Genomic DNA, 9,244 nt, shown 5'->3' with positions numbered 1-9,244 from the left:
TACATGAAGGAATGAGTTCTTTTTCCCTCCCCCACACACATCCGTATCGTCTCAGGGGGTGACCACAGTGTTCTGCCTTAAATTGTGGCGTTTTTCTAAGAACTGGGCCTTTGTACTGTGCGAAATCAATGGATCATGCGAGAATAAACTTATGGACAACCTTTATTCTAAGAATTCCAATTGAGTGTGTTAGAGTGGCCAGCTCAGGGCAATAGTATATGATAAACACAGTACACATCACGTCTCTGTTGTTTATATCTTCAAAGCAAAGAAAACACGCCTTTCATAAGACTACGACGTAGGAACCGCTCGCCAGAGCCACAGGAACTTTGCTGCAAGACAGGCATATGTAACGATGACTAGGCGCAGATAAAGTCGTGTCTTATTTATACTCTGTTCCACTGACAACAGGCCAGCGAAAAATCTAACAATCTACAGCAAAACCATCAATTATTATGGGCGTTATAACATAGGTGTGCAGCTGGACGAAACATACACGTCGAACCCCCCCAGACGATTTAAATCCCTGACGAAACATACACGTCGAACCACGGCAACGGGTTAATGTTAGGGACCAGGTTTCACACCCATGCAAAATTATAGTTTTGTATATTCTGACTTTTATATATTTGGACAGCAGACGAGAAGACAAAAGGTTCTGTAAGATTACAAATTTCATAAATGTATGTTAATTGTACTTATGTGTCAAAATTTGAGCCTGTTGACAGAAACAGTGTTGAGTATGTCGCTAATAAGTAATAAGATTATAAATTACATAGATACAAGTTAATTATACTTGTGCATCACAATTTGAGCCTTTTGTCAAAACAGTATAAATGAGTACATTGTTAAAGGTTATAAAATATGTATGTAAAAGTAAAAGCAAGCAAGCAAGTAAGCAATCTCCAGTCATACATTCATAGATCCATAGATCCCCATAAGAGAGACCTGTGAATAGAGTAAAATACAGTCAAAAATGGCAAGCGGGACAACAACATAGATAAAAATATTCTTCCAATGAGTATAATTTAATTACTAGTATACAATTATTTTATCTCATTGGCTATAATTTGTTTATTCATCCCTTCCTTCCTTTACACTCATCGAGCCTTATTTGGCTGGTAAACTAAAATAAACAGTGACAACAAAATAAAGCACTTGGCTTGTTGGTACAATTAGACAAACACACTCAAACACATTATCAAGACAACTCCAATATGGTCATGAAACCGCTATGCAATGTGTGTGACTTCAAGCATGCGTCAAACTATCAAACAAACAATAATCATGTAAGAAATATACTGCTATTCATTAAGCATGTAATGAACCAGGATCTTTAATCAATATTGTGGTTAAAATATTCCTCCAGTGAGTAAAATGAATTTAGGCGTAGAAATCATTTTAAAGCAAATTTAAATTGTTCGATATGAGCTATGTTCTTTATGCTAGGAGGAAGGCTGTTAAAAACCATGATACAAAAATAATATGTTCCTTTTTTGGACTGTTTACAGATTGCATGTAGGATAGTGAAGGTTATTGTTGTGTCTTGTATTAGTGCTATGAATTTGAGAGTTAGTTTTAAATTTTTCTCTGTTTTTGGCCATAAATAACAACAGAAAATATATACTGTGATTGGAGGGGCAAAATTTTCAGTTTTTTAAACAATTCCCTACAAGAGTCACTTTTCCTAGAATTAGTGATGATTCTAATTGCCCTTTTCTGGAGCCTAAAGTAAGTATACTTTGGGGAGACTTGCCCCAGAAGATCAAACCATGTCATTACAGAATGAAAGTATGAGATATAAATCAGTCTCATTGTGATAGTCTTGATTGCATAATGGGTAGAGCTCAATCTAGTCATAAGCAAGTTGACATCTCCTTTCCACGATAACATATTGTCAATAATTGATCCAAGAAATCTGGTGTTGGTAGATTTAGCAAGCTGATTGTTGCCATGGAGAATGTGCATATCCATTGCCTGGCTATTCTTAGTCGTAAAATGTATAAAATAAGACTTATCAAGATTTAGTGTCAATAAATTGGCTTCAAATCAGTCATTTATGTCTTTGGAAGTCTGACTAATATTAGTTACTATAGGATTCTGACGATGGTGTATAACACAGAGATATTGGGTAATTGGAAAGTTTGACTAATATTAGTTACTATAGGATTCTGGTCCTGGTTTTAAGATAACTAAGAAAAACACGACGTTTCTCGGAAACTGGATCTGTGTCTGCCCTCAGGTTTATATTCCCAACAGAATAGGTGTTTTCCCTACCTGAGGGCAGACACAGATCCAGTTTCCAAGAAACGTCGTGTTTTTCTTGGTTATCTTAAAACCAGGACCAGAATCCTATAGTAACTAATATTAGTCAAACTTTCCAATTACCCAATATCTCTGTGTTATACACCATCGTCAGAATCCTATAGTAACTAATATTAGTCAGACTTCCAAAGACATAAATGACTGATTTGAAGCCAATCACTGGACAACTGATGACCCAAAACACAAACATTATAAACACCTGAGACCAGGCTAAGTCCATGTGAGCTAATAAGAACAATATACATTACAAATTGTTCCAAACACGTACAAGCGTGGAACCAGGATAGATAGAGCCGTAGAAATTTATGTCACGAAGACAAACTAATAACTAGATCCATGACCCCACAGCATGGAATAAAAAGGAGAACTAGTAAAAAACTAATAGTGTCTAACTAGCATCAACAATTGAATAAATCACGTCTATCACCTAATAGAAATCAATAAAAACGTATATCACGTCATACAGATTTCTATGTGAATTGATGACTTCATTGCTGATAATGGGGATCCAAATGGGAGAAAAGTCCAAACTGGGTTGGCTAATTGGCTTGGCCGAGCATGCCATATGGGCCGCTTCCTTGTATTTTCTATACCTGATGTGGCTTTCAATATCCAAAATCTTAGCTTCATCCCAGCCTACCCCATGTCCCTCTTCATAGGCATGTTGAGCTAGTTTAGATTTTGCTAGAAGACCTTTGAGGTTATCACTATGTTCCCGGAGCCGCACGGCCAGAGGTCTGCCTGTTTCACCAATGTAGCTTCTGCCACATTCACAGGGAATGCTATAGACGCACTGTGCCGTCTGTTGCAGATCTCTTTTTGGTCTGGTTTTCATAAGAGAGTTCCAAAGAGTGTGTTTTGTTTGGAAGACGGTCCTAATATTATATCGATTACCTATCCGTTTCAACTTTTCAGAAACACCCTTCACATATGGAATATATACAGAACACAGAGGTTTTACCTCTTTCTTCGGATGACTACTGCCCTTGGAATTAATGACCGAGTCAATGAAGCCTTTGGGATAACCGTTCAACTGGAGATCATGTCTCAGTTTGTTAATTTCTTTGACCGATCTTGGCATATGGTGGAGGCTCTGTTGTGGAGACTTTTAATCAAACCTCTTTTTACATGTGGCAGATGGTTAGATTTGAAGTTGAGGTATTGGCCAGTGTTCTTAGTTATCTTAAAACCAGGACGATGGATAAAGTCCGATTACCCAATATCTCTGTTTGACTAATATTGTTTTCATAATTTACAGAGGAGAAATTAGTAATAATTATGCTAGTATAATCTGCGAAAAGGACAGGTTTGGAATTGCTGTTTATAGTATTTGGCAAGTCATTTATATATAAAAGAAACAGTAAAGGTCCCAAAATATATCCCTGGGGAACACCATTATTAACTGTACCCTATTCAGAATGAATATGCCAATTATTGATTAGTTGTGTTGAATTGAATACAAATTAAAATCCACCATGAACAACATGAATCACATGTAACTTCACCAGAGGTCTTTGTTTTAAGAGTTCCTAGTTAATGGAGTTTTTAAGAAGCTGCAAGGGAAATTAAAAGGGAATGCATATGGGCAGTCCTGGAGGAATTAGGAGTATTTCATCCGTCATCTTACAATTAGGGGAAATGATGTCACAAGAAGAGACTTGATCTGTGATAAACAAAAAAATTTGGCGATTGTTGCAGGTATTTTACCTTTAATAATGGCGAATTCTTGAAGTGTGCTTATACATCTTAAATGAAACCTTTCGTGTCAGTCCCTTCTCATGCCATTTATTTCCAATCTGATTTCTACCATCTCCAAATTAATGTGCATAAAAATTTGTATGGAATAGTATAAAATTATTGCCATTTGTCATTTTCATATGTGAATTGTTAGAAGCAATGTTAAAGAATGTAAAGAGTAAGGAAGATTCAGCATGCAATCATAATGTAGCAATAAATTTGTAAAATTTGTGTTGATGGCTTCTGATGGAGGACCTGTATAGGAAACTTATTATGTCAGAAGCCTTTCTCTCAGAGGAGAAGAAAGGGTTGAGTATTTCACAACAAAACAGGTCTTGATTGTTTGGTGTAGAGTTTCATGGATAAAACTATTGTCAGTCAGATACTTAGATACTTGTATGGCCAGTGTTTTTAATTCAAACCTTTCAAGGCTGTACATAATATAAATGCCTATTTGATCTTATTGAGACATTGATAAAATTTGCACCCTGGTAGCAGTGGCATGTGCTTTTAAGAAAAGTATTCGTATCATTAATGTGGGGTGTTGTAAGTTTGTTATCGCATACATGAAGAAGTAAAAAAGCGATTTCAGTGTTAACTGTTCTCATGCATTTGTGTTCCACCTGCAGTATGCTATGCGCTAATAATGTCTAATAATGTCTATTGTAAGATTTGAGGTTTTCACGGCGGTGACCATGAAGAAAGCAGTCTTCTGGGATGTTGCACCGTGTAGATGTGGTGTTAACCGACGTTTCGGTAGAATGTATCGCCTCCATCTTCAGGGTCTATACAATGACTATTGTATTTCCACATTGTCACCACAAATTTTGATGCAAGTTAGACATCTCTGGAATGTGGCATTGAGGACAAATGGACACCCATTGTAGGATTCGTTGTATGATGGTAGTAATCCTCTTCTTTAAGCCATTGATAACTTCAGGTTTAGTCAAATACATCTAGTCTTTCTTCATTCCCAACAGTGAAAGATGCAGGGAGCCAGAGCAGATGACCTACTTGGCCATGATGGAGGAGCACTGTGGCCAGTCCAGTGATATCCATGTAGTTTTGTGTGCTATGGGTGTTTTGTCCTGAAAGTAGCTATTCCTAATGGTTGACAGAGGAGCTCATCCAAGCTGTAAATCTGCAGCATGTCCAGGAACATTTCTCTGGTGATTGCTGATTCATTGAAGAAGTAAGGGGCTGTGCTGCTCTGATATGTTACTTGCATGAGACATCCACTGTTTGTGAATATCTTAGCTGTTATTTTTCCACAAGACACAAGGGATTTCTGTGCCTCAGATGAGACAGTTATACTGATGTAGTCTTCCAATAAAACAGAATGTTTGCAGTGTTGTACTATGCAATGTTGCAGACAGTGTCGGATTCATTGTTCCACATATGAGGTAGCACCTTGTCGTTGTTTGGCAGTGCCTGCACGAATTGCAGATGGTACAGCTTCATGCCACAGACACAAATGACAATTCTCCATGCCATTGTCATTGAAGGTCCTCTAGAAAGATAGACAGTGAAGTGACTTCGACGGTGAACTGATGTGGAGCCTTGTACTCGCACACTGCAAATGCTCTGTCAGTGTGAACAACATTGGTTTGATCAAGACTTGGTGTGCAGGCATTGACCCTAATGCTTACAAATGTTTTGATTATTCTTTAAATGAGAAGCTTGGTAAGAGGTATTTTCTGGACATGTAGTAAGCGCGCAGTTTTCTGATATCCAGGTGTCTGGAATTCTGATGCAACCAGCAAGAAAAGAAAGGAAATTTGCAATTTTTATAAAGGTAGTTCTAAAGCAAATTTGCAGTGTGTATGTGTTCACCTTCTATGTAGTGGTTCATCTAGCTGGTACTAGTAGTGCTGCCTTGTTATTGTACATGGTGTAGACTTTTTAGTGTCATCTTGCTTTGAAGTGATGTTCTGTCTTTTTATAGATCCTACAGAAACATTGCCCACAAAACTCCCATTGTTCTACAGTATAAACACATGACAGATGTCACTGATGCGAACAATGAAAGGAAAAGTGTCTTTCTGCCTACAGTACCACCTTTGCTCTCTTAATGACAGAAGTCAATACTGATATTTGTATAAGTCAGAAGTAATCATTGAGCCATGTTTTCTACTTGGATGGTTCAGGAGTAGCCCCTTCTGGTCCAGTACCCTCAACTCCATCCCCTTATCAAGACACCCATGCTGTGACTCATTTACCGTTATTCCATCATTCCATGTACCACACAATTTCCCCTTCCTCTCTTGCTTAGAAAAGAAACGCCTCCATCAGTATGGTTACTGATATGAGGGCATTCTTTACTTGCCAGCAGTCGGGCGAATTAGGTCGGTAAAATTTGGATTCGACTGGGATTTCTAAATTGCATTTGGACTCTTCACTCCTGCTGTTGAGCGCAAGTGGCTTCCTAGTTGCAACAGTATGTATGTTTTTCGTTTGGGAATGTTGAAACGAGAGTTTTTGTTTAGTATTACATTATGAGTGCCGGTCATGATAACCAAGCAGTCTGAGGCATGTACTGTCTTCATTCACTTGGATGCCGGGATTGTGGGTTCGAATCCCACACAAGGCATGAATGTTTGGTATGTGTATGTGTTTATTCTGTGTTTGTGTTGTCCTGTGTTTAGGCAGAGGCTTCGCAATGAGTTGATCACTCATCCAGGGAGTCATACCATCTGTAAAATGAACATGAAACTGAAAAATCAGAGGCCAGGGTCCAAGGGGGCTGTAGAGCCAGTGAAACAAAGTATGTTACAAGTATTGTTTGTTTGGGCTTGCTACTGCCCTAATTAGAGTTGCTGTTTGACCATAAAATGGGGAAACATTGTGAAGTGGGTTGACTTGCAATGTACCTGAGTTTGGTCTTTTTCTAGGTCTGGGTTAGGTAGGTAGCTCCATGTGGTTACCTTGTGTATTTTTTTTTTTTTTCACTCTGAGCCAATGAAGGTGGTTGAGGGCATAGTTTTGTTGCAAATGCATATTTGAATTAATGTTTGAGTCTTATTTATTTTTTATTGTTATTGTATGTCAAATTTATGTTTAACTGTTATTAAATACTTGTTATTTTGGAGCTTCAGTCTTTTCTTGGTGAAAGATAAGCATGAACACCCAATTCCATCTGGGGAGCACTGTGAATACAACAGTTGAATCAGGGATAAATGCAGCTTCCTTCCCCAAGTAGCTGTAATAGGTAGGTAGTAGAAGGGAGGAGCTGTTAATCATTTTGTATGAAGTGAAATTATGTAACTGATTACTGCTAGTGATATGTGTCACATTTTGAGTGAAAGATGGCTGAAAGTGAACTGAAAGCCACGCCTGGACATCTCACTTTGAGTTAACGGCAATAGAGTAAAACCTCATTAACAGAAGGAAGCGGTACTCTGAAAGAGTGAAAAGTTCAAATTATGGAATGTAATTATATGTAATATATGTAAATATTTGCAAGTCATAGTTCATAAAAACAAACAAATTACAGTCCAGCAACATATTATGACACGGCAGTTAGAACCCATAAACTTAGGAATGTCAGAATTGCAGAGATATCAGGAAAATGACCATTTACTGAATGGGAAAACAGACACTAAGAAATAAGCAGAAACAAAGGAAGATGGAAATTATTGTGGTAAACACAAACGGATGTGGCAAAACCAGTATGAGGATGAGGTAATGAATGTGCGGATGCTGATATAGGCATTCAGCATATGTAGGGAGCTAGTGAAGAAGAAAGAGATGATTGGGCAATGGTGTGAGTGGTGAAGGAAAGTGGTAGATGGCATAAATGAAGGAAAGAAACATTCCTTTTTGCATTCCCCATCAGGACAATGACCAAACTACCTGAATGAGTGGGCGTGTGATTTAGTATTGTCACGTGTAGGATGGTACTCATGACAAAATGATGGGTTGTAGCTCAGATTACTGGATTTATTAGCACTTCAGTTACCCAATCTCTCTTAATTACACTTAAATGTAGCACTGTTGCTGATTTACACACACACACTGGTCATCTCTTGATACCACAATTAAAACACAGGAAATAATAATTCACAGTATTACAAATTAATAAAGTCTTCCAATCACAATTTAAGTCTTCACAGGTTGACTTCTTTTTCCTCTTCTATGATAAACCGTCTGTGGCTATCTTCTACCGAGAACTCAGGACTGTGTCACTCACTGTAACTGTCACTTCTAGTTCCAATTCGCTCTTTCGCGTGCTTCTGCCGCTACTATTTCTCTCTCTACTGACCTCAACTGAAGTCTGTCAGCTTAGGAATTCTCACTTATATAGCCAAGGGACAGACATCAACCAACTGTAAACACACATCACATGACCCATACCCACCATTGCTGTGTGATGTCACTGCACATGTGCAGGTGACAGACACGCAGGAAACATATCACATGACGGCCACCTACTGTTGATGTGTGATGTCACTGATCCTATGCCAACTGCTGCCCTGCTGTTGCGTGCGCATATCGTGTTTACAGAGATGTTGCTGCCAATGTGTTAATCAAATATGCCACAGTATTAATTATTTAACCATGTAACGAATGATGTTTTGTAACATGGTAACACATAAGTAGATCATGGAGATTAGTTTTCTCTTCCCGAGCATGCTAGTGTTGCACTGTACCTGCTCATGTGCCAGTATACACAATATGGCTAACATCTGTGCATTCTCTGGAGAACACAGATGCTATCAGAGTAGTGATGCAAATAAGACCCAGTAAATCAACAAGGAAGACTGCAGCACAACTAGGGATATCAAGAAGATCAGTGCAATGAATATTGAAAAGTGATTTGTATTTGTATCCATACAAAATGGTAGTGTTACCTAAACCTATAGCTCATCAAAGAATGGCATTTGCTGGATGGGCTCAGAATATTGAGATAAGGTAAATGTAAAGCTATCCCTGTAACAGGCCATGGAGGCTCATAAGGTTGTGAGACATTGAGGGTCCCATATTATCTAGACATTTGGTTCACAGATGGTGGTAAGGTTGTCAGCCTTACACACCGGCCACCTTTTACTTCCCAGGAAGAATCTTGGTACTCATTTATCTTAGAGGCCAAGTCGACCCCGGGGCCATAGTGCGGCTGGAAGGATTAGGTCAGTTAAAAGAAATCGCCTCATTGGGACTCAGCCCCGCGGCCTTCCGGCTTGTA

General features: G+C 38.5%; 1 protein-coding gene across 3 annotated transcripts in view; it reads left to right on the top strand.

The window, feature by feature from the left end:
• LOC111869730 (prenylated Rab acceptor protein 1) overlaps positions 1-8,029 on the top strand; it is a 14,438-nt gene extending 6,409 nt beyond the window's left edge. The window contains exon 6 of one of the 3 annotated variants that reach the window (XR_002843712.2): positions 5,435-8,029. The gene's annotated coding sequence lies outside the window, so the exon portion shown is untranslated. The other 2 variants (XR_002843714.2, XR_002843713.2) reach the window with 2 other exon arrangements.
• Positions 8,030-9,244: the final 1,215 nt, after the last annotated feature.

The sequence above is a fragment of the Cryptotermes secundus genome, unplaced genomic scaffold (assembly GCF_002891405.2).
Source record: "Cryptotermes secundus unplaced genomic scaffold, Csec_1.0 scaffold2523, whole genome shotgun sequence".
Lineage (NCBI taxonomy): Eukaryota > Metazoa > Arthropoda > Insecta > Blattodea > Kalotermitidae > Cryptotermes > Cryptotermes secundus.
This window is presented reverse-complemented; position numbering and strand designations above follow the sequence as displayed.